The sequence below is a fragment of the Pan troglodytes genome, chromosome 5, assembly GCF_028858775.2.
Source record: "Pan troglodytes isolate AG18354 chromosome 5, NHGRI_mPanTro3-v2.0_pri, whole genome shotgun sequence".
Classification (NCBI taxonomy): domain Eukaryota; kingdom Metazoa; phylum Chordata; class Mammalia; order Primates; family Hominidae; genus Pan; species Pan troglodytes.
This window is the reverse complement of record NC_072403.2, coordinates 160,040,938-160,063,520: the sequence shown is the minus strand read 5'-3', so window position 1 is coordinate 160,063,520 and position 22,583 is coordinate 160,040,938. Positions and strand designations below refer to the sequence as shown.

Below are 22,583 nucleotides of genomic sequence, written 5' to 3'. Positions count from 1 at the left end.
GCGGGTGGGAGGTACCAGCTGTTCTCAGGCTGCACTTTGGGGACTACTCGATGAGGTGAGAGGCAATCAGAAGATTCACAGTCAGAAAACTGGACAGGCTGCTTTTTATTTTCTTTCTTTTTTTTTAGAGACAGGGTTTTGCTCTGTCACCCAGGTTGAATTGCAGTGGCGCTATCATAGCTCACTGTAACCTCAGACTCCTGGCCTCCAGCCATCCTTGGTTCTCAGCCTCCCAAAGCACTGGAATGACAGGCAGGAGCCATCATGCCAGGCCCCAACCTGTATCAACAATTAATACCCACCTCCCCCATCTCTAGACCTGTGGCTTTGAAACTCAAGCTTGCATCAAAACCACCCAGAGGGAAACACAGATAGCTGGGCTCCACCGTCAGAATTTCTGATTCAGCAAGTCTGAGCTGAGGCCTGAGAATCTGCATTTATAACAAGTCCCCAGGCGATGTTGACTACTGCGCTAGATGTTGCAATGAGGGTGAGACTGCAAAAGATGAGAATAGAGGGCGCAAAATTAACATAGGATCAGGGCTGAGACTAGCGTTGAGACAAGTTATAGGCCTGCCTGGGGTGCAAACTCTATGGAGTCTCTCACCCACTTGGCCATGCACGTGAGAGCCAGTGGCAACAACTCCTGTGCCCAGCAAGCTGCTAGCTGGAATAGTTTTCCACGCTGCAAGCTGCGGTGTGGCCGGGTGGTAGGTAGGATGTTGATCCTCAAAGATTCAGCCCACATATGGACATATAAGAGAGTCCCTAGTTCCTTCACCATCCTGGTGACTGCTAGAAGTTGTTGCTACCCGTATGAAAGAGTTAAGTTGTCACAGTAAGGCTCTTCTGGTAATAAATGTCACAAACCACCTGCCAAAAACTTCTGTGTAATTTTGGGCGGTGTTAAACAGCAGTGTTGTATTCTAACAAATATTTAAAATCTAAGAGTAGATTTTAAATATAATAAGGGTAGATTTTAAAATTCCATTCAAATCCTGCACATAGTAGAACTGAATTTCTTTTTTAAGAGGAAGTAAAATTACACAAAGTGCAGCAGTCTATAATAAGTAACGGGTGCGATTGGTGAACTATTATCATATCATTTCTATCCTCAAAGGCTTTCCTGTCTCCTAGGAGACAAGCATGTAAATAAGTGATTCTACATCACAGAGGGAAATAAGCAGAGGTCCAGAAACAGGGCTACCCACCAATCGCGTGGTGACAGAGGAGAGAGGGTCCTAAGGACAGATGAGGATGTTCTTGATTTTGTACTCCAAGTAAATGTATTTAAGAATGGTTACCCCAACCTCTGAGAAACCTGAAAGTGGCAGCTGGAAATGCCAGGTAAAGAGGGGTGGCAGGGAGACACAGAGCTGGCATTGCGGTCCACTAGCCCCAGGGGCCTGACCTTGTGCCTTCTTTTCCAGCTGCGGAGGCCCTCAGGAGGTCACTGCACCCCTAATAACCTCTCTCTTTAACATAAAAGAAATTTAGTCTCAAGTTTCTCAGGAACTTAATAGTATCATCCATCCATTCCACTCTCCGACTCCAGATAGAGCTTTAATAATCAAGACAAATAAGTGTTAGTGATACTGGCTTTTTTGTTTGTTTGTTTTGTTCTGTTTTGTTTTGTTTTGGTGAGACGGAGTCTTGCTCTGTTGCCCAGGCTGAAGTGCAGTGGCACAATCTCGGCTCACTGCAGCCTCTGCCTCCCGGGTTCAAGCAATTCTTCTGCCTCAGCCTCCCAAGTAACTGGGATTACAGGTGTGCACCACCATGCTTGGCTAATTTTTGTATTTTTAGTAAAGACGAGGTTTCGCCTTGTTGACCAGGTTGGTCTTGAACTCCTGGCCTCAAGTGATCCGCCCACCTCGGCCTCCCAAAGTGCTGGGATTATAGGCATAAGCCACTGCGCCCGGCCATGATGGTGGCCTTTTTGAAGGCCCCCAGGAAAGAAGGATCACAGTGTCGCCTGTAAGCTGCTCATCAGCAGAGTGCGTCCACTGCCTCGCCTGACTGTTAGTCATTAGGTCCTACCTTTCTTTCTGGCCATTTCAGCCCACCACGTGTTATTACATGAGAGAAACGACAACCAGCTGGTTTTCTGGGAGTCTAAAATGTGCCCCTTCACGATGTGTTAGGTGCTGGGGATGTTGTATAACCCAGATTCTAGCAGATGAGGACAGAACCCGAAGTCCCTCCGTAGGGGAGGAAAGAACTTCCCGGCTCTTCACGTACTGTAAGTGCCCTGTTACAGAAGAGGACAGGGAGAAACTGAGACAGGGCCCTGACCTGCTCTGTTAAGTCTGTACCTCCCGTGGCAAGGAGGGCCTCTGTCACTGGGCAAGTAGACGGATAACTTGCTTACAAGGCAACATTAGAATCTAGACATGCTGTGCTTGGAATGAACTCTTTCCTATACTGATAACCTGGATCAATTTCCTTAGTTAGGAAGGAGGAGAGTGGGGTGTGACCTTATACATGGTAACTTTCCCAGGGCAGACTCCAGTTTATTCATCTATAAAGTAAGTAACGTAGATAAAATATGTGTAAGGTCCCGTCTAGCTCTTCAGTTGTCTAAGTTCCGCTGGTTTTGCAGTGCTAAATGTAAAAGCTATCCTAGTTGTATTTTATTCAATTCATTAAGCAGCTCTGATTTCATTTTGTCTCTGTACAAGACAAATGGATGCTTTACATTCACAGCTCTGCTGTAGCCCCTTCTGCTAAAGGGTGTTCTGTCCACCTGATTTTGCATTCCAGGCTTGTCCCTCAACCTGTGCCTGTCCCTGCATGTCACAGGCTAATTTGTTCTAATTCCATTGAGTTCACAGCCCCGTGGATGCATTTTCCTATTGGCAAGCTCAGGGCTGATTAATGGGCAGTTACAGCAGGGGACATGGCGGGTAGAGAGGGTCGGCAGAAGGGGATGGATGGATGTTACCTGGAGTATTTCACTAGATTCAAACGAGAAAGTATTAACCTCTTTACAGGAGAACACATGGCAACGCTGAATTGACAGAGTTCAAACACCAAAGGGGCATTTGAGAACTGGAGCTGCCCGATGGCAAGAGGGCACTTGTATCAGAAGCTTCACTGCACAGGCCTACAGTAAATGGTGCCTTGACATCAAATGAGTTGGTTGGCTAGTTCCTTCCCCATGAAATTGTTATTTTAAACCCCAAACTACCTGGCATAATTTCCAGTCTGCTGACTGAAAATCAGAATGGAGCATAACTATTTTCCTTGCAGAAAAAGGCTGCCCAGGGATGTACTGGAGATGATCAGGAGAGACATGCTTTTCTCCTTCAAACCTTTTGCCTACTTTGTATTTCCAGTTTTCACAGCCCACCTTTTTCTGAGACCACACACAGAGACTACACTGATTGGAATCAAGTTTAAAGGCATGGCTTACATTCAGGTGAGTGAAAGAAAGACTGCCTTCAAGCTAAGGAGACCCTGCTGTGCAGTCCCCATTCTCCAAAACTTTATCTCTGAATCACCTTTTCTTGAACAGGGTCTAGTTTATTTTAATTTGTCCTTCAGAATAAGAAGTATTTTTGACTGAAGATTCACTTGCATGAACTTTAACAGAGGCTGAATCAAACCCAAGTGTATGCTGTACTCTTGGGCTTCAGTTCACAATCTAGATATATACTGCAGTTAAGAAAAGAAGGAAGAAAAGAAAAAGGGACATGTTAGTAGCAATTCAGTGATTCTTCTAGGCTTCACCATGGTCATCCCCATTTAGATACCAGTAAGTGGATCTCCTAGTCCAGAACTGCCAAAGTGATTTGTGCCCGAATGCAGAAGAATTGCATCCAATACTAATTGAGACAAATATGAAATTTGCAGCTACCATTTATTGAACATTATTATTGAGTATATTACCAGGCATATTGCTGGTCACTTTACCAATATTATCTCATTTAATCCTCAGACCAGTTCTCTGAGGGAGCTATAATACTCCCCATTTTCCAGGTAATCAAACAGAATCTTAGAAGGTTAAATGACTTTATTAAGGTCACATAAGTAGAAGGTAGTACAAGTGGAACAGAACCCAGCTCCATCTGACTCCAAAACTTGTGATCTTTCAATTCCCTCCCATGAACCTTGAGAATAGAGAATAGTTATTTCATTGTCAATTTCACCTTCCAGTATGGTTGGTATTTCACATTCAATTCTGATTATAGCTATGCAGGGGCAAAATATACGGGTTCCTCCTCTTTATGAATAGAAAACCGGTCTAAGATTATTTTTGAACATTTGCCTTTAGTACCTTTTAAACACATGCATCAGTTTAATGTCAAAGCAGAAGCTTTATGTATTGGGCCCTTGGCACCAATATGTTTAGATTATATGCAGGTCTGAGTCTGTTTTACTAGAACAGGGCCTCATTCTCTCAAATATATCCATCAACCATCCATCAGTGTAATGTACATCACTCATGGAAAGAACATGTTTCCATCAGACCTTTTTTTCACTCCATTTCTATTACTACATATGGCAATTACAATTTTAGGAATCAGAAGGCTATAAAGTGGATAATCTAAGAATGATTAATTTTATTCTGTTAGAAAGTTGTCATTTCTGCTCTTATGAATGGATAATAATAACCTCACCATTTCCCTCCTCCTTCTTTAGGATATAGGCTAAATATCGGTTTGCTAGGGCTCCCCTAACAAAATACCATAAATTGGGTGGCTTAAATAACAGACAGCTATTGTCTCAAGTCTGAAATGGAGGTGTTGGCAAGGCAGATTTCTGCTGAGGGATGTGAGGGATAATCTGTTCCATGCTTCTCTCCTAAGCTCCCTGTGGTTGGCTCACAACCTTTGGCATCTCTTGGCTGGTGTATGCATTACCCCATCTCTGCCTGTGCTCACAGGCATTTTCCCTGCCTTCCTGGCTGTGTCCGAATTTCCCCTTTTTATAATGACATCAGCTATATTGGATTAGATGCCCATCCTACTTCCTCATATGACCTCACCTTAAGTAACTGCACCTGCAACAACCTATTTCCTAGTAAGGTTACATGCTAAGTACCGGGGGCTACTTCAAAATGGGCATTTGGGGAAGGGGATGCAGTTCATCCCAGATCAGGCTAGGCCCTTTTAAAATTCAATGCATAATGGCGATCAATAGAAACCTTTATTAACAGCCCAGGATTTAACTAAACAAACCCCTTTGCCTTCATGCACTCTGAGTGCTTTTTCTTGTCCCAACATCATTCTCTCCATGATGAGTTCAGGGCCCTCAAAGGTCCTCTAAAGCATGCTGGCAAAGCATCTGTAGGAGATGAAAGGCCAGGTACACATGTAAATGCCACCTCTCTTCTTCTCACTGTGGAGGAGACTCTAATGTCGAGGAATTGATACTCAACTCTCCACAGTAGCACCTCTTTCATTACTAAGTCCCTAGAACTTCACTGAGCTGGTCCACCCTTTCCCCCCAGCCTCCCCATGAAAAGCAGAGTAAGGTATTGTCCTATATATGTCTTAAAGCTGAAAATGCACAAAGCGTGAATACTTTAAAACCCGGAGTACATTCATCTGGAAAATCTGTCCTTAACAGCTGTGGGATGTGGACAAAGAGTTTAGCATATTTGAGGATCCAGGTTATTCCAAATGACCTAATGAGAGGGCACTGGAGATTTAGGTTTGGGTGGTGGATAACTCTTCAGCTCTAAACCTATGCCTCCAACTGCCTACCTATCTCTCCATTCACATGCCTTGATCAAACTGGAAGTCATGGATTGTCCCTTGTCTCTGCCAAACACCTTGTGGTATTCCTTCTGCACAGCACCTGTCGCTTCCAAAGGTCAGTGAGTCATGTCCCCATCCGCGTAGTTACTCAAGCTGGTAACTATTGTCATTTACTCTACCCATTCCCTTACATCTAACAACAACTCTCACCATGCCCTGTTCTATTTCCCTTTTAATGTCTTCTGACCTGTTGTTACGTCTCTCCATTCCCTTGACTCCTGTGTAAGCTCAGACCTCAGCATCTCTCCCATGGAGAATGCAGCAGCCTCCAAACTGGGCTTCCTATACACAGTGCCCTCCCCAGGCCCTGCTTATCTCTGCTTTTACATCATCAAATACAGGACAAGAGTGCCATTGCCTTTCGACTGCAAATCCTCTGTGTCTACTTCTGTCTTCAGTATAAAGTTCAAACATCTCAGCGGGGCAGACAAGGCCCACCCCTGTCTGGCCATAACTTCCTTTCTAACCTGATCTCCTTTGTGTGATCCTTTGTTAGGAAACAGATCATGCACTTTCATACCTCCATGGAGCTTCCCCTGCCTGGAATTCCTTTCCCTTTCTCTCCTATAAAATGCCAATTTATGTCTTCAGACCAAGTTGAAACTACTACATACTGGAAAGACTTTCCTAATGATCCCTGGGCATAATTATTTCCATTCTCTCTGTGCAGTTTCTTATGTATCCTTTATTCTTGCTCATAATAGAATTAAAGTGTAATTCTTTATCAGCCTTCCCTCCTAGGTTGTTTATTCCTTTGGGGCAGGGATTTTTTCTTATTGATTTTTCAATTCTTAGACCTTGTCTGAAATATGGTAGGTACTTAATACATTCTTAATGAATGAATGAAGTTAAGCTCATCATTTCTCTCACATTAGGAGATTTTTCTCCCCTTTATTTTCAGAATGCTATTCTAGGTGAGGAATAAGGTGGGGGAAACCTGTCCTTATTAAATATCAAGTCTTATACAAGTATATAAAGGTGATACAGAAATTGTCAATTAGAACGATGAAATAGAATAGATATCCCAGAAATAGACACAACTACAAACTTGAGTTATGACATTTTTGCCACTGAAACCAGTAGAGGAAAAATGGACTTTTCAGTAAACGGTGCAGGGGCAGCTGGTTATCCATATGAGAAAAGGATGAAATTGGATGCCTGTCTCTCACCATATACAATATTTAATTGCAGGTGAATTAAAGAATCACAACTATTAGTATGAGACTTTTAAAAGACCATACAGGAAAACATCTTTATGATCAGAAGATCAAGAGAGATTTGTTAAACAAGAAGTGAAAGACAAAAAACCTAAAGGAAAAAAATGCTATATTAAAATTAAGAAAGTCTGTTCATGGAATGACAGAATAAAGAAAGGAAAAAGACAAACCATAAATTTGGGAAATATATTTATAACACATTCAACTAGAATTTTAATTGGAATTCTATTTAGCACACCACTTTCAAAGATGAGCAGACAGAAAAAGATATTTAGGCTTTGAGGAAAGCATTATGTGTGAAAGACAAAGATCAACACAACAAAAAGAAAAATGAAACAACTTAGAACATGCAGAGAATATGCTAGAAAAAAACTTAAAAAATATAATATCTTTAGATGCATGTAGAGCTGCGTCTGTTAAATAAAAACAGGATGCTATAACAAACAAATACTCCAAGAAAAGAAGGAGCTCTTGGAAAAAGTAAAGGCTTTTATGGCACAAATGAAAAGCTCAGTTGAAGGATAAGAAGATTAAGTTGAAAAAGTCTCCCAGAAAATAGAAAAAAAATGACAAAGGGATGGAAATTAGGAAAGAAAAAAACTAAGAAAATGCAGGAATTATACTAGGAGGCCCAACATAAGCAGATCAGAGAAACCAAACAGAAGAAAAATATTTATGAAATAGTGGGAGGAAAATTCTTCAGAACTGAACAACATGATTCTCCAGGTTGAAAGGCTCACCAAATACCCAGTGGAATGGGTGAAAATAGCCCCTTTTTGAATGGCACATTGTCAGAAATTTCAGATCATTTGCAACAAAGATCTACAAACTTACAGAGAAGAAAATACAATTTCATACAGAGAATCAAAACACAGAAATATTGGACTTTTCAATAGCAAGACTGGAAGTAGATGTTTTCTAAATTCCCAAGGGAAAGAATTTTTGACCTACAATCCTACAACCAGCCAATAAAGTCACATTTAGACATTCACATATCAAAAATTTAATCGTCTATCATCCTTTCCTACAAAGCTACTGGCACATGTGTTTCAGAAAGACAAGGTTGTAAAACAAGAGAAAGACAAATCTGGAACCCAGGAAACAGGATATCCAATGCAGCAAAAACACAAAGGGAGTCCCTAGAGTGACTGTGAAGGGAGATCCCTAATGACAGCTGTTGACCATTGATAGGGTTTGGCTGTGTCCCCATGCAAATCTCATCTTGAATTGTAGCTCCCATAATTCCCATGTGTTTTGAACGGGACCCCATGGGAGACAACTGAATCATGGGAGCAGTTTCCCCCATACTGTTCTCGTGGCAGTAAATTGGTCTCACAAGAGCTGGTGGTTTTATAAAGGGAAACCCCTTTCACTTAGCTCTCATTCTCTCTTGATTGCCGCCATGTAAGACGTACCTTTCACCTTCTGTCATGATTGTGAGGCCTCCCCAGCCACGTGGAACTGTGAGCCTATTAAGCCTCTTTTCCTTTATAGATGACCCAGTTTTGGGTGTGTCTTTATTAGCAGCAAGAAAACAGACTAATACAGCCATCCCGATTGGAACAGGTCAGAAGATTTCTTCAACATGGTAAAGATAATAGACTACTTAATAGGCTTGAACATTGTGAAAGGAGATTTACACAATTGGGGGACATTTGGGAATTAAATTCAGGATGGTCATATAGAAAAATAAATGAATCAAACAAAAGTTAATTGTTAATTTTAGGGAAAGCCCAACATTGCACAGAAAAAAAAAGTAATTGTAGTATCATGTTGTACCACATGGCTAGGCTGTGAATAGTGTTCATATGGTCATAATTATGTAAACTCCAGCTAATGATCTACCCAAAATATGATCTAACCCTGCTGAGAGGAGGGGGAAGGTGGGAAATGTATGAAGAGTGAAATTCTCATATTCCAAAGAGAGAAGAAAATAGGTATTTTCTAAATCTGAAAAAAACCAATTAGTAACAAAATAAGCATACAATGTAAAGATATTTAGGTAAGCATTTTAAAAAATCCGTTGAGAAAGTTGAATGCAATTACCTCCAGGGAGCAGAAAATTGTGGTGAGTGTTGGGTAGAAACTGATGTTTTTTATATCAAGACGGGATGCTATTAGCTACTTTATGTGTTTGTGAAACTTGGATAAAATAACAACTAAGTTAAAAAATAAGTAACAAAAGAATATACACAGTATTACATATTTTATAAAGTATAAAGCCAAACAGTATATTGTTTAGCGACACATACATACGTGCATGGGAGACCATAAAGGTAATGAAAAAATGAATGACAAAGTGGATGGAAATTTTTTTAAAAACATACAAACCAACAACATCAGGATAGCAATTAGCTGGGGCAGAGGGATAAGAATGGAGAGGGAACTCTCAGAAAATCGCAACAGTATGGGTAATGTTCTGCTTCTTAAGTGGAGTAATGGGTTCATTTTTTTTTTATAATTCTGCTTTGTAATTTGAGCATATATAAATTTATATATACTATATATAAAATGTATATGTATCGAACATTTTATGAAAACAAAAGATGTTGTCTTTATAAAATGCATTAATGAAAACCTATAGAATATTGATCGTCTTTTAATCTATAGCTTGATTTCAACTTTTAGCAGTAAATTTAGAAAGTTCACAGAGATGATCATTATGTGTAATGAGCATCAGGACTTATTATAGGTCAATTGACATCAAGAACTTAATGATATGGGGATTTTCCATATTGCAGTTAAAACTATTTAACAAAAAAAGAATTCTCAACTTTTCTTCCTTTGAACTACTAGAGAATTATTGATGTTTATGGTCTTCGTCTTTATTTGGGTTCTACTTGAGATTAATTGTGGCCTGCCCCACACTTTACCTAACTGCTTTTTATGTTAACCTAAGCTACCCCAATACCCATTAGCACTGAGTGCCATTAGCAGTGATATTACCTCCTTGACTACTCATGCTGAACTCATGTGTAATAACAATGAGGTAGGCTATTAGGAAGAATTCGTCTTACACAGCACGACTGAAAAACACTTCTAAGTCTTCCCCAAGTGATATAAAATGCACCAAAAGTTATAACAAGAGAACATCCAATCTCCATAAATGGCTCTATTTGTCAGTAGCTTTATTTTCAATACCAATTGTTGGAAAGTAATGTACTTCTATCCAAGTTTCAAACTGTACTTACTGGTAACTAATTTGCACAGCCTGAGAGATATTTATTTGGAATGACATTGAACTGAGCTTTCAATATTTCTGATCTCCATCTTCTCTTTGGATAGGCCATCTCTGACAGAGCAAGAGTCAAAAAATATGTATTTAAAATCTGCTGATTGTCATTTGGTTGCAGTGCTTTATTTGGAAAAACTACTTCCAGGAACTGTGTTGGGATGCCAAAGCTGACTAGACTGCACCTTTGCCTTTAACATTACAGATTTAAAAAAAAGTTAAAAAAACAAAAAACCCTCATTTTTTTCAAGCAATATCCCATATACTCATAGTCCAACTGATATTTATTGACTATCTCTGACATGAATAGCTCTAATAAGTTATTTTCCTATTCGATGACACAAAGGGATGAAACAACCAAAACAGCTGTCAGATTAAGAATGCTGTTGTCACCATCAATTATATCCCTTTGCTAGACAGCTCTGACCACGCACCTGTTTCCTTTCCTTTTCCTTTTTTTTTTTTTTTTTTAAATGGAGAGCTACTCTCCCCCCCTTCCCCTTCTCCTTGTATTGAAAGAAAGGCAGGAGAGGAAAGGGACGATAATTTAGCTGAAGGTCAACTAGGGCACCTGCTAATGGCTCCCTCTCCTCCCATCACTGATTGCCTGAAAATAGGAAATCAGCCCAAATCTATTGTTGTGATCAGGGAGCAAAAGCTGTAATGCTGGTGAGTGAGCACGTGCTTCTTCCTGCCTCTTTTTCCTTCGAAGAAAAATGATTACTACATTTAACTGACACACTGTAGAGCAAATCCCTTCTTTAGAGCTCATCAGTCTGAAGGGCGATGGGGATGCGGCCCAGCAGAACTGGTCTCCCCTGATGAAAACACCTGCTGCCAGAGCCGCCCACCGCCTCTTTCCTCTCGCTTCCCTCACATTTCCATGGTTCAAGGGGATCCTTAAAACTATGGATGAAGTGTGAGGCTTGCAATGTGTCAGCACCTAAAAGTGGGTACGCTAGGGTATCCTGGATTTTCCTGTGTTTGGGAGAATAATCAGCGATGACTCAGTTCTAAGAGCAGGCCAGACCCATGATGGGGAGAGAAAAAGCAACTGTGAGAAGCTGATGGTGTCCCAGCCTGCATCCAGTCTGACTTTTGTCTGTCCTTCCAGACAGGATATGAGCAAAGTTACCCAGCAGCACCAGCGGGAACTGAGCCAATGAAAACCCCCTGCCCTGCTGCATTCTAATTTCACAGGTGCCCCCGCCTTCCGGGCACAACAGGAAATGAGTCAAGGCAATGATGATAATGAGAGGAAGAAAAAAAGTGCTTCCTCTGTACAAAATGCTTACACACAGGTAATCTCATCTTTTAATTGACTTCTTCCTCAATGCAAAGCAGGTTATTGTCCTTATCTTTAAGAATGAAGAAATAGATTTTCTGAGAGAGGTGAAGGTGATGTATGAGGTCACATGAAGGTCACAGCTAGGAGCTGACTCAGCTCATGACACCTCTCGGAAGACGGGGAAATTTCCAACTGAACTTTTTGTAGTTAATACTTGAAAACTTTTGCCTCTCATGAGACTAGGTTTTTTTGAATATTATTTTAAAATGTTTTATTTCCTGACAGTATACAATCTTTATGGTAGGTAATGTATTCTTAGAGATGCCAAGAAAAAAAATTATTATCACCATCTACAAACCACTGTGAATTTTTGTGCTTCCATGGGATACTAAGAGTCAAAGACTTTTTATATTTTTAAATCTATCATTTACCTTTTAGCAAGTATCTGGTTAGTAAGTTGGCATAATGTTTTACTCTCTTCATTTTTTTTTTTTTTAAGAGACAGTCTTGCTTTCTCACTCTGATGGGAGTTCAGTGGCACTATCATAGCTCACTGCAGCCTCGAACTCCTGGGCTCAAGCAATCCTCCTATTTCAGCCTCCTGAGTGGCGGGGACTACAGTAGTGCGCCACCAGGCTAATTGTTTTATTTTTTGGAGATACAGCATCTCTCTATGTTGCCCAGGCTGGTCTCGAACTCCTGGCCTCAAGCAATCCTCCTGCCTCAGCCTACCAAAGTGTTGGGATTACAGGTGTGAACCACCGTACCCAATCTCTTTTTCATTTATTAAGTGAAATTAATCAAATTTACCTGATTTGAAAATTTGAAAACAATAAACTGCTAAGCATACCTGTATTTTGGCTTTAGTTTAAAAAGTGGAAGATGGCAAATGTTTCTCCAATTAAAAATGCAGTCACAATATAAGCATAAAATAACTCATATAACATATTAGGACTACCCAGGAAACAACATATGCAATAAAAAAAATAGTGACAAATATAGAAATACTGAATTTGTAAGGTCATTCAACTTTTTGTACTCCAGCAGCAACAGATTATGAACTGGTTTTATTAAGCACTGTAGCCCCAATAATTAATTTAAAGGTTGCAGCTAGTACAGTGTCTGGCCCAAATAAAGTATTCAGTTAATATATGTTCCCTGATTAGCTTGCTTCAACTGCTTCACAAAGTTTACTTACATTGAAAAATCATGTTGTACCTAATAAATACATCGAATTTTTATGTCAACTATACCTTTTAAAGTATTATACATATATAGTCTCTAAATAATAACTAAATGAGCTGGTGTTATAATGAATCTGTTTCATGATTTTGAATTATTTTACAATAACAGTAACGGAATTCTTAAAGTCTTTAGCAAAATAAACATATGTTCATTCTGTACCTATTTTTGGATCTATAAATCATGAAGTAAAAAGTATTCAGGCCACTCAAATGACATATAATTGGACATAAAGCCTGTGGTAGCATGATTTTAATTTTAGGAGAAATTAGTCTCTCTGTAGACTTTATTCTTATGAAACACTCTCCTATTTCGTTTTTCCTTTTCTTCTATTCCTCCCAGTCGCTGCTCTTAGACATCATCAATGTGCTTGTGTGTATAAAAGGCCGTGGCTCCATTGCGCCCCCTGGTGTGAAGTGTTTGTTCCACCAGAACTCCGAAAGTCCAGAATTCCATCTCCATTTTGCTTTGAAACATTGAGTTGACTATTAATATGACCATATTAATGTGATCAAAATAAAAAAGCAACAAAACAAAATTGAGAGAGGACCTTAACCTCTGAGCTCCATCTTCCACCACCAAGTCAATTTTAGTCCATTCACAAGGCTTCAAAAGATTTTTAAAAATACACTGTGTAATGATTCAGGCCTCTATATAGGTGGTAAATGGCAAAGTGCCCATCATCACTTTTTTCTGGACTCATAACTAAGTTATACTATCTCAGGCCCTAGCACAGAATCAAACATAATCTCACATTAGACCCACTCAGTACAATTTTATGAGACATTCTTTCTTGCAGACACCCAGCCAGCCCACAAATATCACAAACTGTGTAAAATACGTTCATTTTTATTCTGATGTGATATTCCATATTATGGACTATTTTGTTACTTTAGATTTGTTGCTCTCAGTGGTGATATTATCCAGTTGATGATTTGATTTTCTTTTTGTTCTCATAGCCCCAGATGGACTACAAATACAATATAATCAGTCCCTAACATACGAGTGAGCAGTGTTCCTAAAGTGTATATATAACTTAGTCATTTGGAACTCAAAATACATTTTCCCACAGAAAAAAATTTAAAATATGATAATTAGTTTCCAAGGGTAACCCCTAAAATCAATTTAACCCAGATTGAATTGGAAATATTTTACTAACAGTACCATTTCTACTAAAGTTGGCCAACCATTTATAAAATTATTTGTCCAGGAAAATGAATTCTGAGGTTTACCTTAGGACTACCAGAAACACTCCTCTCTTTCAGAGAAGTAGAAAGACCATCTAGCTTCTGACTGGGGGGCTGCAGGGGGTCTGGCTGGAGTGACCACGCAGATACTCTTTAAGGGCTGGCATGTGCATGGGTGAGGAGAAAAAGGCAGAATTCATATCATTTCCCCAAATCACTACCCGGCCTCTGTCCTACTGTATGGGAAGAACGCTCAGTATTAGATGATTTCGCATTTAGGAGCACGTAAATACTTCAGCTGAAAGATGCCACGGCATCTACTGTGCTTTCAGGGACTCTCCCCAGACACACAGTGAGAAAGGGATTAGGAAATGTAGGAGAAAGCATGCACCCACTCACTTATCAGCAGACACTCAGTGGTCCCTGTGATATTACAGCTACTCTGACAGGTGCTGGGGATACAGAGGATAGAGATGGATAAGGAACTGTCCCTGTCCAACGGGCTCACATTCTAAGCAGGAGTGACAGATATCTATCTAAAGGGTGGTCTGCAAGCATAATAGAAAACACAAGCAAGCATTGTGTTGTAACTTCAGGGGGCTTACATGATAGCTGGGGATACATAATCAACAACCAAAAATTAAATCGGAATAAAGAACATAATATTTCAGATGTCACAAAGGAAACTAGAAGCAAGAGGTGAGGGAATAGTGTACCCTGTTCCTTGACCATAGAACCCCCCTTTTCCCATGGAATATCTTACATCACTCAGAACATAACTGTGACGTGAAAGAAAACTTGAGGATATTTGAGTGTGGAAAATAAGTAGCATAAATCCAAGAGAGGGAGAAACTTTTAATTAAGCCATGCTAGGTTAACCCCTGTGCTTATCTTTGCTTCTGTCCAAATTTCTCTAAAAAGGTAATAAAGATAACAAAAATAATGCAAGTACACAAGGGATAAGAGAGAATGAGAGAGCAGACAAGGTGATTAAATTCTGAAACATGGACAGCTAAACGCAGGGAGTAACAGACAGAGCAGAGAGAAGAAACCCAAAACTCAAGGCTGGTAGTGGAGTATCAACAAGAAATTATGTGTTTTGCACCAAAGAACTCCAGCATGTCCTAGGAATTGGAAGCCAGAGGTGCCCGGAGTTGAAATGGAACTCGCTGAATTGGTGCAGTTGAACCCTCCATCCTCCTTCCCCAGCCAGTCCCTTCAGCTCCCAGAGGAAGCAGGTTTACTTGCTGGAGAGGAGGAATCACAGAGGCTGTGGAAATGGGAAGGAGACAGGTCATGCAAACACAGGAGTTGGGAGAAGGTATGTCCTTCCCACCTCTGTGCCCCATTTGCATCTCAGAACATTGTCTGACAACTACTAATCTGAGTTGATAACCTCTATTCAGGAGAGGTTAGAGTGTTTTACTCAGGGGCAATGGATCAGCAAGGGGATGGGGGGGATTAATACTTGGGGTCTTCCAAAGCAATGTCTAGGTCCACTGGTAAGACATGAAGTTCATTTGTGCACAAAGAGCATCTGATCAGAATTTTAACACTTCTCTCTTAGACACAAATGGGCTATTAAGGTCATGGGACTTGTGAGAAAACTCCAAAACATTAGATGGAACTCAGAGGAAACAGATTAATTCAGAGAGCAGAAAAAAATTTCCTAAAGGATTATCATTAGTGTCCTTATGAAGTTATATGAGGAAAGCATTCACCAACAAAAAGGAGAAAGAAACAAAAAGCACACAACAATAAGAAAGAGCTCTTAGAAATTTCAAAAGAAGAGAAGAAACTAGAAGAATTGTAATGATTCCAATACACACAAAAAGACAAACGTTTAAGGTAATGGATAAACTGGTTATCCTGATTTGATCATTATACATTGTACCCAAGTATCAAAATATCACAGACACCCACAAAATATGTACAATTGTAACATATCAATTAAGTTTTTTAAAAAGAAATGAAAACACTAATAATAATAAAAAATTTTGAAACTTTAATAGAAAAGCTGGATGACAAAGTTTAGTATATGTTCTAGAAAGTAAAACAAAAAAGTCACGCTGGGGGCTTTGGCTCATGCCTGTAATCCCAGCACTTAGGGAGGCTGAGGTGGGTGGATCACCTGAGGTCAGGAGTTTAAGACCAGCCTGACCAACATGGTGAAACCCCGTCTCTACTAAAAATACAAAAATTAGCCAGGCATGGTGGCAGGTGCTTGTAATCCCAGCTACTCGGGAGGCTGAGGCAGGGGAATAGCTTGAACCTGGGAGGTGGAGGTTGCAGTGAACCAAGATTGCACCATTGCACTGCACTCCAGCCTGGGTGACAGAGCAAGACTCCAAAAAAAAAAAAAAAAAAAAAAAAAAAAGCCGAAAAGATGAAAAATAGGGGAGAAGAGAAGAGATGAGAAAACTAGAATACCATAGATGAGATATGATCATATATCTAACTAACAGGAGTTTCAAAAAGCCAGATAAAGAAGAGAGAAGAAACTTATGAGGAACAGGAATTTATAGATTGAACGAGCCCACACAAGTGTAGCACAATAAATAAGAAAAATTCATACCAAGGCATATTGTTGTGAAATTTTACGGTTTACAGAGAACTTCTTTAAATGTTTTTTCTTGGGGCAGGGAACACTAAATCACATACAAGAAATTGGGTATCAAAATATCTTTGAACAATAGTATCACTAGGAAGCTTGAAAATAGTGCAAAGATTTCAGTGATTCTAAGAGAAAATGATGTGCCATCTAGAATATAATATTGATCTAACTAACAAATGCAGTACTCAAAACAATCATATTCAGGCAGAATAGTAATAGTAACACAAAAATTTGCCCCTGTTGTATTTATTCTCAGGACGTTGCTGGTGAGCGTGCACTACCAAAATGAAAGAGCAGGTCACATGACAGAAAGAGATGGAATCAGGGAAACAGGAAATCCCATATGGGAGCAAAGGGAAGGGAGTTCCCTGAATGATGGTGATGGTAGCTTCCAGAACATATATTGTTTGTAGGGTGCAGCAAAAGAGCAAGGGGTTTAGAAGGAATGCTTCCAAAAACAAAAAGGGAAGTTATTTTATTATCTGATGGTTTGACAACATTAGGAAAAATTTGTATAGTTCTTTTAGAAAAGTTAGGGCTGAATTCATGATGAATAAAAAGAAAAGGAAGCAAACAAACATGCAAAGAGACCAAGGAAATGATTAACTCCAGAGAAAACAAAACCTTGAGCAAGAAAAAAAAAAAAAGAAAATGATAGTAAACTACATGACTCAGCTGTGAACAGTACTTACATAATTATAAGCAATATAGCACTGATATAAATATAAACTGTAATTAAGTTTCATTTGAAGTATGGTGGAAAGTAGTGTGTGTGTGAGGATGGGGCAAGAAGGGTGAGATTGGGTAAGAAGGAAGTCAATGATGCGTATAATTTAAAAATAAATATACATTGGCCGGGCGTGGTGGCTCATGCCTGTAATACCAGCACTTTGGGAGGCCGAGGCGGGTGAATCACTTGAGGTCAGGAATTTGAGACCAGCCTGGCCAACATGGTCAAACCCCATCTCTACTAAAAATACAAAAAAAATTAGCTGGGCATGGTGACAGGTGCCTGTAATCCCAGCTACTTGGGAGGCTGAGGCAGGAGAATCACTGGAACCTGGAAGGTGGAGGTTGCAATGAGCCAAGATCGTGACACTGCACTCCAACCTGGGTGACAAGAGTGAGACTGCGTCTCAAAAAAAAAAAAAAAAAGTAAATAAATATACATCCAGTTAAGCATGTAATGTACTGATATGGGGGTAAATACTAAAGGACTTGAAAGTGATTGTCTCTGTAGAGTGGGAAATTAGGAGCAAGTAGATGGGAGAGAATACTTGTTTTTCTTTATCAAGCTTGCTGTACTATTAACCTGTTAAAACTATCTATATGCATTGCTTTGTTAAATACAAGAACTCAATGAAAAACAATGTTAGCAATGTGGAAAAGGCATATGGTATAAAATTGTATCCATCTCATGAATATTCACTAAATAAAAGAACATTTAAATATAAAAAAGTTGGTTATAAACTGTAGTGGCATTTAAAATGGGCATTTTGGTGCCTTCGGTAAGGATCTGCCACTTTGAACTACTGCAAATTAAATAGCCACTTTTTTTTTTTTTTTTTTTTTTGAGATGTAGTCTCACTCTGTCGCCCAGGCTAGAGTGCAGTGATGCAATCTTGGCTCACTGCAACCTCTGACTCGTGGGTTCCAGTGATTCTTGAGCCTCAGACTCCCAAGTAGCTGGGATTACAGGCGTGCCCCACCACACCCAGCTAATTTTTGTATTTTTAGTAGAGACAGGATTTCACCATGTTGGCCAGGCTAGTCTCGAATGCCTGACCTCAAGGGATCTGCCTGCCTCAGCCTCCCGAAGTGCTGGGATTACAGACATGAGCCACTGCACTGGGCCAACAAGCCACTTTGAAGAATGGTTTACCACATCACACTTTGATTATCAAATGTCGACAAGAGAATCACATCATGTTTCTATTTTATTTAACAGTTCATGAAATAAAAGCCCAATGTTATGAATTTTTAAAAGCAGGATAATATAATTTGTCTTTTTGTCAATTTTGAGTAAAGTAAGTAAAATCTTAAAAATTCTCCACTACACATGAATTAATTCAATAATAGAAGAAAATAAAATAATTAAAATAAAGTAAAATAGACATTTTTACTGCTTTTATTTCAAATGTTTTGATGCCACTGCTTTTCTTATTGTATTTCCAGAAATGCAAGTAGCTCCATTTAGCACTTGGCTGATCCATACTATATATTTTATTTCAAGGACTAGAAAAAGGAGGCCTAGAAAAGTTAATGGTCAAAGGTCTCCCAGTGGCATGGATGAGATGTAGAACAACATGGCTTCCTGGACAAGAACAGAACAACATTTCTAAACTTTAAACTCAACGAGAAAAACATAGTTGTCTCTGTTCAAACATGGATTAACTGCACTTTCAGGCAAAAACTCAGTTGAGCCACTTCAATTACACTTGACAAAAGGTTCAGTTTTCCAAAAATGAAATAGCAATATGTTTTTTTTTTCCATTATGAAACTACAATTTTCAATACAGCAGAGAAGTTTATTTTGGATCAGAAAGAAAAAAGGAAAAAAACAGCCATGAAATTTCTAAGAAGGTGAGAAAACTTCAGAGGCCACAGTTTCAAATAATGACAGTGGAAATGACTTCAGTAGTTAAAGAAAATATTTATATAGGAGACTAAAGCATTACACCATGGAGAACTCTCCTAACCCCTTCTATATGGACATTTTGTCTCACATCCATGTGCTAAACCTAAAAGACCCTTTCTGGAATGTTCTTCATCCCCAGCCAGGCCTGTCTAGTCTGCTTTCCCTTTAGAGCTCAGCTTCAGACCACCCTTCTTATCAAATCCTCTCTACTTTCTGCCTTTATCTGTTTTTCATCTTTCTAGTTCCTTTTTACTGGTGATACATACAAAGGGTAGCACTTAATTTTTCAAGACTAGTTTCCTTTGTGCTAGTTTGGGCTCCACTGCCAGAAAATAAAACCTTTGAAGGCAGGAATTATTTCTTACACCTCTTTGTATCTTCAGAGGACCGGCCCCACAGGAAGCTCTGAGAGCCCTGACTCCTGAGCTATCTTTATCACCAGCTCTTCCTGGAGACTTCAGAAGGCTTCCACTTCCTTTACTTATTGAAGCAAAGCACTCTGATGAGCTTTCCTTCTTAGGTGCTTAGTACAGAAAGAGGTTTATTTTTCCCTCTCTTTCTCCCACAGTAGCATAATGATGCAACATGGATTAAAACCACTTGGGTTCAAATACCAGACTCACCACTTCTTAGCTGCGTGATCATTGACAAATTATTTAATCTCTCCCAGCCTCAGTTTCACCATTTATAAATTGGAAATAGTAGTATCTATTTCATAGTTTTATTGTGAGGAATAAGTGAGAAAATATCTGTAAATACTTCTTACGATGGCTGGCATGCAGTAAGAATTCATTACCTCCTACTTGTTGCAATTCTGTAAAAAGTCTGGGCCTCTTATATCTAAGATGCTTCTTTATGGAGCATGGTGTGTAGTGCACTGTACCAGGCCGAGCAGCTGGGCAGCAGTTCTGCTCCGTGATGGAGCCCCTGCTTGGTAACCCCACTCAACACCAGCAGAGATGCCTGCAGTGTTATTGGCCCCTGTAGAATCTGCTCACAGCTGCTGGCAAGGGTGGAAATACATATGAATCCTGGATGAAAGTGACCTTCAGAAGGGGAGATGAGCACAAGGAGCTCAGTTTGATGGTAAGAGACTGTATATGCAAATGGACAATGGCCACAGTCTGCAGCAACCAGCCCAGGAAACCAATCTGTTATCTAGAGCAGCGAGGCCAGAAAGCCAGCCTGCTCTCTGCAGGTCAGACTCATGGGAAATCAGACCACTATCTCTAGTAACAATTCAGAAACCCAAACAATAACTCCTCTAACAATCTGCCCCAAATGGCCAGGATTTCATTAGTAACTGACAGCTTCCTTAATTTTGGTCACTGCCTACAACTTAGGACTAACTAGAGAAAGCCTTGACCAGCCACATAGGATGTCCTGCTTCTAGGCATAGAATCTGCCTCCAGATTCCCCATGCCAAAACCCTCCAATCAGACCATACTTGAAACCTTCTCTTTTTTCCACTGTAAAGCCCTCCCACTCCTCTGCCTGCCTGTGAGCCTTGCCAAATGCAAGTGACACAGTGCCTGACTCCCTTGCTATAGCAAGCTCTGAATAAATAGCCTTTGCTTGTTCTCATTTGGTTGGTCTTCTTTTATTTCCACCAGGGGCTTATTTAAAACAAAGGCTCAAATGTCCCGTCACCAGGTCTCAATCTGAACCAATTTCCAGATTATAGATGAATGTAGTCTTCACTGTGCTACCTGCTCTGAATATATCCATGCAGTTTCATTCAATTTTTCTGGAGGAGACCGATCAGCAATTTTCATAAGATAAGTAACACTATCTGTCTCAGTTGTAAGACCTCAAAAGTGCTGTGTCTGTTGGATCATTCACCAACTGTTTTACATTTCTGAATCAGAAAGTATGACACTGATAGTTCATTTTCCATGTAATTCTAACGCAGGCTTAAATAACAATTTCTTGACAAAAGCAGTCTGATTTTAGAATTGATGAAAAATTTCTTCTTCTTTTTAACATTTGCAAATAGTCATATTTCCATAATAAAAAGTCGTCTAGTTAGCTCGTGCCCCTTTCCTTGTATTTCTAACCTATTAGCAAAGGGACTCCAGCCTTCTGCAACATGTTTCTTTGTTATAAAGCCAGAAAGCCTTGCAAGTAAACAAAACAACTAATCCCTCAAATTTATAATTGGACAGGAAAATCACAGGGACAGAGTGACTAATCACCAAACCAAGAAAGACCTGAGGGATGAGACTGTCAATAATCCTTTGCTGAGGGAATGGTAAAATGAGCCAGCTGTGAACCGAGGGATGTGCAGCTTGTGTGTGTGTGTGCTCATGGGACACAGCCAAGTCGAGGGACTCAAATGGACCCTTTACACCACTCGCGACCCTAGCCATTAAGCTCAGGGGAAAAGGTTTTGTTTTTGTTTTTTTATGAAGCCACAGTTTGGGGACCCCACAGGAGGAAAGGGGCCTCAGTGGTGAAGAGGGGTTGTGGCTGGACCTCAGGAGGAGCCCTAGGGCAGTCAGAACTTGTCAGCAGCTCCCTTAAGCCAGTTGGACATGTCCTCCTCTGAAACCTTTTTTTAAAAAATTAAAATGTCTAATTTCTCTTAAAATCTGTTTTATATAAGTTTCAATCAATTAATTATTTTAAACTTCTTCTGTCATTTATGATGCAGGAGATATATTTTAGTGTGATCAAAATATTTTGGATTTAAATAGAGGTGGTGGTTACCCAACGCTGTGAATGCCACTGAATGGTTCATTTTAAAATGGCTTAAAGCGAATTACATGAATTTACCTCAGTTTTAAAAAGTGAGAGGAATGAGGAGAGAAAAAAAAACACTCTTTCTCAATAGCTGTCATCAAATAGAGACCTCCAATCTCTTTAGTCATTCATTCATTCATTTAATAAATGTCTATTGAGCTTAAAAATTGTTTTTGGTGCATTTTCTCTGAGCTCAGTGAATTGTCATTGCTGTATGTCTAACTGTCATCTCAGAAAACATGTGAATTCATCTCATAGTTGTCACTGTCCTTCCTCCCCTCCTCCTCTCTACCCTCTTTTGCTTTTGAGACAGGGTCTCACTCTGTTGCCCAGGCTGGAGTGCAGTGGCTGGATCTCACTGCAGCCTCACCTCCGAGGCTCAAGCAATCCTCCCACCTCAGCCTCCCAAGTAGCTGGGACCATAGGTGTGTGCCACTTTGCCCAGTTAATTTTTTAATTTTTTTTTTGGTAGAGATGGGATTTCACCATGTTGCCTAGGCTGATCTCAAACTCCAGAGCTCAAGCAAACTGCCTGCCTCCCAAAGTGCTGGGATTACAGATGTAAGCCACTGTACCCGGCCTGTCCTTCCCCTTTGATAACCCGGTTCTCTCTGATCACTCACTCAAATATATACACATAAATCCTTCTGACACAAAA

General features: G+C 39.9%; 1 long non-coding RNA gene across 4 annotated transcripts; it reads left to right on the top strand.

Annotated features, from left to right (window-relative positions):
• The first annotated feature begins 1,151 nt into the window (after nucleotides 1-1,151).
• Nucleotides 1,152-22,087, top strand: LOC104007020 (uncharacterized). 4 transcript variants are annotated; one of them, XR_010158227.1, is made up of 5 exons: nucleotides 1,173-1,347; nucleotides 2,994-3,421; nucleotides 11,329-11,515; nucleotides 19,065-19,128; nucleotides 20,797-21,768. It is a non-coding gene; the product is annotated as an uncharacterized LOC104007020 (long non-coding RNA). The 4 variants fall into 4 exon arrangements; XR_681086.5 differs by lacking the exons at nucleotides 19,065-19,128; nucleotides 20,797-21,768 and adding an exon at nucleotides 13,087-13,257 and having other exon boundaries at nucleotides 1,152-1,347; XR_001718821.4 differs by lacking the exon at nucleotides 19,065-19,128 and having other exon boundaries at nucleotides 20,797-22,087.
• Nucleotides 22,088-22,583: the final 496 nt, after the last annotated feature.